At 48.3% G+C, this 9,419-nt stretch overlaps 1 protein-coding gene across 1 annotated transcript in view; it reads left to right on the plus strand.

The window, feature by feature from the left end:
• The first annotated feature begins 206 nt into the window (after positions 1-206).
• Positions 207-9,419, plus strand: part of TOGARAM2 (TOG array regulator of axonemal microtubules 2) — a 166,559-nt gene continuing 157,346 nt past the window's right edge. Inside the window, exon 1 of the mRNA XM_073628792.1 lies at positions 207-383. The gene's annotated coding sequence lies outside the window, so the exon portion shown is untranslated. The remainder of the gene's footprint in view (positions 384-9,419) is intronic.

Below are 9,419 nucleotides of genomic sequence, written 5' to 3' on the forward strand. Positions count from 1 at the left end.
CTCTCTCTTCTCTCTCTCTTCTCTCTTTCTCTCCTCTCTCTTCTCTCTCTCTCTTCTTCTCTCTCTCCTCTCTCTCTCTCCCCCCCTCCCCTTTCTCCCCCCCCCTCATTCCCTATCTATAGGGGGATACACATGCCCTGTAGCGGTGAGGTAGGCAGTGAAGGGGTTAAGTCTGCAGAGAGTCTCTTTGCTGTCAAGGACACTCAGGTGTGACACTCCTCGCAGGTATTAACATGACAATGGTCGGCTCGGCCCCAGAAGTGACACTTCACACCGCGCCCGCTGCCTGGATACCGAGCCGCCCTGTTTACCTGTCCCATGTACACCTGAGCGTGTCACCCTGACACCGAGCCTGACACCCGGACACTGCCAGAGCCCACCAGGTACCCACTTCTCTTATCTGGTCCCGGGGGGGGGCCCTAATCCAGGGGGCCCCCCACCATTGCTGCTCTACTCTATCCCTCCGCATGTTCTCTGATTTATCCCGGGGGCCCCTAATCCAGGGGGCCCCCCACCATTGCTGCTCTCCTCTATCTCTCCGCATGTTCTCTGATTTATCCCGGGGGCCCCTAATCCAGGGGGCCCCCCACCATTGCTGCTCTCCTCTATCTCTCCGCATGTTCTCTGATTTATCCCGGGGGCCCCTAATCCAGGGGGCCCCCCACCATTGCTGCTCTCCTCTATCTCTCCGCATGTTCTCTGATTTATCCCGGGGGCCCCTAATCCAGGGGGCCCCCCACCATTGCTGCTCTCCTCTATCCCTCCGCATGTTCTCTTATCTGATCCCGGGGGCCCCTAATCCAGGGGGCCCCCCACCATTGCTGCTCTCCTCTATCCCTCCGCATGTTCTCTTATCTGATCCCGGGGGCCCCTAATCCAGGGGGCCCCCCACCATTGCTGCTCTCCTCTATCCCTCCGCATGTTCTCTGATTTATCCCGAGGGCCCCTAATCCAGGGGGCCCCCCACCATTGCTGCTCTCCTCTATCTCTCCGCATGTTCTCTTATCTGATCCCGGGGGCCCCTAATCCAGGGGGCCCCCCACCATTGCTGCTCTCCTCTATCCCTCCGCATGTTCTCTTATCTGATCCCGGGGGCCCCTAATCTAGGGGGCCCCCCACCATTGCTGCTCTCCTCTATCCCTCCGCATGTTCTCTGATGATACTTTGTAACTCTTTTCTTATCACATAATGCGGGCACAGTGCCGTGTATACTGTATATATATATATATAGATGTATAGATTTATGGATGAAGACACACAAGGTGCAGCTTTTCTCTCCTCAGGAAGTATTGGAATCTAAAGACAAAACTTGTGAAGAGAAAATTTCTGGGAAACAGATAAAAAACTAAAACCTGATTGGGGGGTTCAAACAATTCCTATTTCATCCCAAGTGGAACACAAAGTTTACCTAAACATGATAATAAACCTAAAATCAGAATTCTCATATATTGCAGCTTAACAGTTCTTACATGTGACGTCTGCATTAGATTTCTTTTTTTCACACTAGTGAGCTTTCTCCTGCGTCCGTCGTCACGCTGCGTGGCAATCCCAATCACATGAATCTCTATGGTGTCCTTTCACATTCATGTAACGTGGTGCAGAGCGAGCTTTGCATGCTGCAATTTTTGTCCTATAGACATGAAAAACGCAGACATGCATCGTTGCAGCATTTTTGGTACGGTTTTGTACTTACCCCTCGCCATCCGGGCAATGGTTTATTTTTTTATTTTATTTTTTATTGTTTTATTTTTTTATTTTAATTTTTATTGTTTTATTTTTTTCACACAAATGCTGAAATCATGTTTTTGCTAGAAAATTACTATATTTTCTGAAAGCAGAGACCCTGGAGAATGAAATGGTGACTGTTGCAATTTTTTATGTCACATGATATTTGCGCAGCTGTTTATTAAACACAAATTTTCAGGAAAAGAAACACAAAAATAAGTTTTAGTGCTCACAATTACAATATAAAACCGCATTTTCTTTGGTAAAATAAAAAAGATGATGCTACGTTGAGTAAATAAATACCAAACATGTCAAGATTTCAAATCATGCACAGCTGTAAAATGGCAGAAAAACTACTGTACCTAAAATGTTGTCAGTGGGAGGAATAGTGCCCCATCATTGGTGTCAGTGGGAGGAATAGTGCCCCATCATTGGTATCAGTGGGAGGAATAGTGTCCCTTCATTGGTGTCAGTGGGAGGAATAGTGTCCCATCATTGGTGTCAGTGGGAGGAATAGTGCCCCATCATTGGTGTCAGTGGGAGGAATAGTGCTCCATCATTGGTGTCAGTGGGAGGAATAGTGCCCCATCATTGGTGTCAGTGGGAGGAATAGTGCCCCATCATTGGTGTCAGTGGGAGGAATAGTGCCCCATCATTGGTATCAGTGGGAGGAATAGTGCCCCATCATTGGTGTCAGTGGGAGGTATAGTGTCCCATCATTGGTGTCAGTGGGAGGAATAGTGCCCCATCATTGGTGTCAGTGGGAGGAATAGTGTCCCATCATTGGTATCAGTGGGAGGAATAGTGTCCCATCATTGGTGTCAGTGGGAGGAATAGTGCCCCATCATTGGTGTCAGTGGGAGGAATAGTGCTCCATCATTGGTGTCAGTGGGAGGAATAGTGCCCCATCATTGGTATCAGTGGGAGGAATAGTGTCCCTTCATTGGTGTCAGTGGGAGGAATAGTGTCCCATCATTGGTGTCAGTGGGAGGAATAGTGTCCCATCATTGGTGTCAGTGGGAGGAATAGTGCCCCATCATTGGTGTCAGTGGGAGGAATAGTGCCCCATCATTGGTGTCAGTGGGAGGAATAGTGTCCCATCATTGGTGTCAGTGGGAGGTATAGTGTCCCATCATTGGTGTCAGCAGGAGGAATAGTGCCCCATCATTGGTGTCAGTGGGGGAATAGTGCCCCATCATTGGTGTCAGTGGGAGGAATAGTGCCCCATCATTGGTGTCAGTGGGAGGAATAGTGTCCCATCATTGGTGTCAGTGGGAGGAATAGTGCCCCATCATTGGTATCAGTGGGAGGAATAGTGTCCCATCATTGGTGTCAGTGGGAGGAATAGTGTCCCATCATTGGTGTCAGCAGGAGGAATAGTGTCCCATCATTGGTATCAGTGGGAGGAATAGTGCCCCATCATTGGTGTCAGCAGGAGGAATAGTGTCCCATCATTGGTATCAGTGGGAGGAATAGTGCCCCATCATTGGTGTCAGTGGGAGGAATAGTGCCCCATCATTGGTGTCAGTGGGAGGAATAGTGTCCCATCATTGGTGTCAGCAGGAGGAATAGTGTCCCATCATTGGTGTCAGCAGGAGGAATAGTGTCCCATCATTGGTATCAGTGGGAGGAATAGTGCCCCATCATTGGTGTCAGTGGGAGGAATAGTGCCCCATCATTGGTATCAGTGGGAGGAATAGTGTCCCATCATTGGTGTCAGTGGGAGGAATAGTGCCCCATCATTGGTATCAGTGGGAGGAATAGTGCCCCATCATTGGTATCAGTGGGAGGAATAGTGTCCCATCATTGGTGTCAGCAGGAGGAATAGTGCCCCATCATTGGTGTCAGTGGGGGAATAGTGCCCCATCATTGGTGTCAGTGGGAGGAATAGTGCCCCATCATTGGTGTCAGTGGGAGGAATAGTGTCCCATCATTGGTGTCAGTGGGAGGAATAGTGCCCCATCATTGGTATCAGTGGGAGGAATAGTGTCCCATCATTGGTGTCAGTGGGAGGAATAGTGTCCCATCATTGGTGTCAGCAGGAGGAATAGTGTCCCATCATTGGTATCAGTGGGAGGAATAGTGCCCCATCATTGGTGTCAGCAGGAGGAATAGTGTCCCATCATTGGTATCAGTGGGAGGAATAGTGCCCCATCATTGGTGTCAGTGGGAGGAATAGTGCCCCATCATTGGTGTCAGTGGGAGGAATAGTGTCCCATCATTGGTGTCAGCAGGAGGAATAGTGTCCCATCATTGGTGTCAGCAGGAGGAATAGTGTCCCATCATTGGTATCAGTGGGAGGAATAGTGCCCCATCATTGGTGTCAGTGGGAGGAATAGTGCCCCATCATTGGTATCAGTGGGAGGAATAGTGTCCCATCATTGGTGTCAGTGGGAGGAATAGTGTCCCATCATTGGTGTCAGTGGGAGGAATAGTGCCCCATCATTGGTATCAGTGGGAGGAATAGTGCCCCATCATTGGTATCAGTGGGAGGAATAGTGCCCCATCATTGGTATCAGTGGGAGGAATAGTGCTCCATCATTGGTATCAGTGGGAGGAATAGTGCCCCATCATTGGTATCAGTGGGAGGAATAGTGCCCCATCATTGGTATCAGTGGGAGGAATAGTTCCCCATCATTGGTATCAGTGGGAGGAATAGTGCCCCATCATTGGTATCAGTGGGAGGAATAGTGCCCCATCATTGGTATCAGTGGGAGGAATAGTGCCCCATCATTGGTATCAGTGGGAGGAATAGTGCCCCATCATTGGTATCAGTGGGAGGAATAGTGCTCCATCATTGGTATCAGTGGGAGGAATAGTGCCCCATCATTGGTATCAGTGGGAGGAATAGTGCCCCATCATTGGTATCAGTGGGAGGAATAGTTCCCCATCATTGGTATCAGTGGGAGGAATAGTGCCCCATCATTGGTGTCAGTGGGAGGAATAGTGTCCCATCATTGGTATCAGTGGGAGGAATAGTGCCCCATCATTGGTATCAGTGGGAGGAATAGTGCCCCATCATTAGTAGCAGTGGGTCCTGATGATGTGGGATCTGTAGGTTTAGTGGTATAGCAGCCAGTCTGTTCATAAAGCAAGCTGCCCCCCCCCCCCCCACACTGAGGGACAGGGTGTCCCCCCCACACTGAGGGACAGGGTGTCCCCCCCACACTGAGGGACAGGGTGTCCCCCCCACACTGAGGGACCTCGGGTGAAGGAGACAAGGAGCACCACAAAGACGAACTGATGAGGTTGTTGGGTGCCAATAATTTTCTTTTATCATCAGTTGAAAGCCTTCACGTTTCTGGGTATGGGAACCCTTCTTCAGGGTTGGGATGTGCTGGAGAAAGGCTGGTCTGACTGCCATAGCAAGCTGTGTGTTTCTGTTAGAGAAGTCAGGATCTGAAGGCAGCAATCTCATTGGTTCATCTCCGTGGCACCCCGTTTCTTCTTTGTGTTTGCGTCTGTGCTAAGCTCGGTTCACACCGCTGCCACCCCAAAGTCGTGTGACTTCCAGTGCCACTTTGCATTGTGACTTGCAATGCGACTTCAATGCAACTTTCAGGCGACTTCGATGTTTTGCATCCTTGTCTTTGGCAAATCATAACAATACAGAGCGTGGCATATACAGTGCCTGGAAAAAGTATTCACACCCCTTGAAATTTCCCACATTGTGTCATGTTACAACCAAAAACATAAATGTATTTTATTGGGATTTTATGTGATAGACCAACACAAAGTGTCACATAATTGTGAAGTGGAAGGAAAATGATAAATGATACAAATAAATATATAAGAAGTGTGGGGGGGGACATTTGTATGGCGCCCCCGGAGTCAATACTTTGTAGAACCCCCTTTCTCTACAAGTCTTTTTGGGGATGTCTCTACCAGCTTTGCACATCTAGAGAGGACATTTCTGCCCATTCTTCTTTGTAAAATATCTCAAGTTCTGTCAGATTGGATGGAGAGCGTCTGTGAACAGCAATTTTCAAGTCTTGCCACAGATTCTCAATGTGATTTAGGTCTGGACTGTGACTGGGCCATTCTAACACATGAATATGCTTTGATCTAAACCATTCCATTGTAGCTCTGGCTGGATGTTTCGGGTCGTTGTCCTGCTGGAAGGTGAACCTCCCCCCAGTCTCAAGTCTTTTGTAGACTCTAATGCCCTGTACATACGGTCAGATTTTCCGATGAAAAATGTCCGATTGGAGCGTGTTGTCGGAAATTCCGACCGTGTGTGGGCTCCATCGGACATTTTCCATCGGATTTTCCGACACACAAAGTTTGAGAGCAGGCTATAAAATTTTCTGACAACAAAATCCGTTGTCGGAAATTCCGATCGTGTGTAGACAAATCCGACGGACAAAGTGCCACACATGCTCAGAATAAATACAGAGATGAAAGCTATTGGCCACTGCCCCGTTTATAGTCCCGACGTACGTGTTTTACGTCACCCGCGTTTAGAACGATCGGATTTTCCGACAACTTTGTGTGACCGTGTGTATGCAAGACAAGTTTGAGCCAACATCCATCAGAAAAAATCCTAGGATTTTGTTGTCGGAATGTCCGAACAAAGTCCGACCGTGTGTACGGGGCATAACAGGTTTTCTTCTAAGATTGTCCTGTATTTGTCTCCATCCATCTTCCCATCAACTCTGACCAGCTTCCCTGTCCCTGCTGAAGAAAACCATCCCCACCACATGATGCTGCCACCACCATGTTTCACGGTGGGGATGGTGTGTTCAGGGTGATGTGCAGTGTTAGTTTTCCCCACACTAATGCCCCGTACACACGGTCGGATTTTCCAACGGAAAATGTGTGATAGGACCTTGTTGTCGGAAATTCCGACCATGTGTAGGCTCCATCACACATTTTCCATCGGATTTTCCGACACACAAAGTTTGAGAGCAGGATATAAAATTTTCCGACAACAAAATCCGTTGTCGGAAATTCCGATCGTGTGTACACAAATCCGACGGACAAAGTGCCACGCATGCTCAGAATAAATAAAGAGATGAAAGCTATTGGCCACTGCCCCGTTTATGGTCCCGACGTACGTGTTTTACGTCACCGCGTTCAGAACGATCGGATTTTCCGACAACTTTGTGTGACCGTGTGTATGCAAGACAAGTTTGAGCCAACATCAGTCAGAAAAAATCCTAGGATTTTGTTGTCGGAATGTCCGATCAATGTCCGACCGTGTGTACGGGGCAATAGTGTTTTACTTTTAGACCATAAAGTTGAATTTTGGTCTCCTCTGACCAGATCACCTTCTTCCACATGTTTGCTGTGTCCTCCACATGGCTTCTCACAAACTACAAACAGGACTTCTTATGACTTTCTTTCACCAATGTCTTTCTTCTTGTCACTCTTCCATAAAGGGCAGATTTGTGGAGAACACGACTAATAGTTGTCCTGTGGACAGATTCTCCCACCTGAGCTGTGGATCTCTGCAGCTCCTCCAGAGTTACCATGGACCTCTTGGCTCTTCTCTGATGAATGCTCTCCTTGCCCGGCCGGTCAGTTTAGGTGGACGGCCATGTCTTGGTAGGTTTGCAGTTGTGCCATACTCTTTCCATTTTCCGATGATGGATTGAACAGAGCTCTGTGAGATGGTCAAAGCTTGGGAGATTTTTTTATAGCCTAACCCTGCTTTATACTTCTCCACAACTTTATCCCTGACCTGTCTGGTGTGTTCCTTGGCCTTCATGATGCTGTTTGGTCACTGAGGTTCTCTAACAAACCTCTGAGGGTTTCACAGAACAGCTGTATTTATACTGAGATTAAATGACACACAGGTGGACTCTATTTACTAATTAGGTGACTTCTGAAGGCAATTGGTTCCACTAGATTTTAGTTATCAGAGTAAAGGGGGGCTGAATACAAATGCCCCCCCCCCACACTTTTCACATATTTATTTGTATCATTTATCATTTTCCTTCCACTTCACAATTATGTGACACTTTGTGTTGGTCTATCACATAAAATCCCAATAAAATACATTTATGTTTTTGGTTGTAACGTAACAAAATATGGGAAATTTCAAGGGGTATGAATACTTTTTCAAGGCACTGTATTAATGAACTTACAAAACCCTCTGAAGTCGCAGCCAAAGTCACAAAGAAACGACTTTGTTGCCACTTTTGTGATTTTTTAACATTGCAAGTGAAGAGGCTCTGCAGCTTTCTCATGTATTTGTGTAAATGAAATGCTGTTTGTAATGTAGACTGACAGGAGAATTCGGCTGGTCGGGGAGCTGAGAACTTTCTTTGGTTTTGTTTGACATTCGTCGCCCTTCTTTGTGCTTTTCTCTGCGATGGGCAGTTATAGGTTTGTGCCCATTTGTCTGACATCTTTCATGGAAGACACAGAAAAGTTGTGCAGGAACTTTTATTTATTTTTTGTGGCTGGAACTTGAGTCGCAACAGCACTTAAGATGGTCCCGATTGTAAACGAATGTGCTTTGAGTTGTCATGCGACTTTCTGTGTTGCACGTCGCAGCAAGTTGAAATGGGAAGTTGCAGTAATGTGAAGCGGAGCTTACAGAGGTAAACAAACAACATTGTAATAAAATGTAGCAATCTGAGGGTTGTATATTGGGACGTTGGAGGGGCACTTTGTAGCCTTTCGTTGCAGTTCAGTCTGTGGCCATATCTGTCCAGGGCTGGTGCAAGGGCTTTTGACACCCTAGGCGAAACCTCATTTTGCTGCCCCCCCTCCCCCTGGCCCCACCCCTGAATCCACCTCCTTTTGCCCTGCCCATGTATACACCACCTTTTTAATGAAGCGCCCATCAATGCAGCCTACCAACACCCATCAATGCAGCCTACCATTGCCCATCAATGCAGCCTCACCAGCGCCCATCTATGCAGCCTACCATTGCCCATCTATGCAGCCTACCATTGCCCATCAATGCAGCCTACCATTGCCCATCAATGCAGCCTACCATTGCCCATAAAATGCAGCCCACCAGCACCCATCAATGCAGCCTCACCAGCGCCCATCTATGCAGCATACCATTGCCCATCAATGCAGCCTACCATTGCCCATCAATGCAGCCTACCATTGCCCATAAATGCAGCCTACCATTGCCCATAAATGCAGCCTACCAGCACCCATCAATGCAGCCTACCAGCACCCATCAATGCAGCCTCACCAGCGCCCATTAATGCAGCCTACCATTGCCCATCAATGCAGCCTCACCAGCGCCCATTAATGCAGCCTACCATTGCCCATCAATGCAACCTACCAGCGCCCATCAATGCAGCCTCACCAGCGCCCATTAATGCAGCCTACCATTGCCCATCAATGCAGCCTACCAGCCTTCTCTATCAATGCAGCCCACCATTGCCATCAATGCAGCCTACCAGCGCCCATCAATGCAGCCTAGCAGCACCCATTAATGCAGCCTACCAGTGCCCATCTATGCAGCCTACCAGTGCCCACCTATGCAGCCTCACCAGCGCCCATCAAATACAGCCTACCAGGGCCCATCAGTGCAGCCTACCAGTGCCCATCTATGCAGCCTTCCAGTGCCCACCTATGCAGCCTCACCAGGGCCCATCAATGCAGCCTACCAGCACCCATCAATGCAGCCTCACCGAGGCTGAGCTGGGTGCCCGTCCCAGCATGTGAACCGATCCCGACCATATGGTTGCAATCTTTCCCCAGCCTGGACCAGCGCTGTGAGATCA

Source organism: Aquarana catesbeiana, linkage group LG04 (assembly GCF_042186555.1).
Source record: "Aquarana catesbeiana isolate 2022-GZ linkage group LG04, ASM4218655v1, whole genome shotgun sequence".
Lineage (NCBI taxonomy): Eukaryota > Metazoa > Chordata > Amphibia > Anura > Ranidae > Aquarana > Aquarana catesbeiana.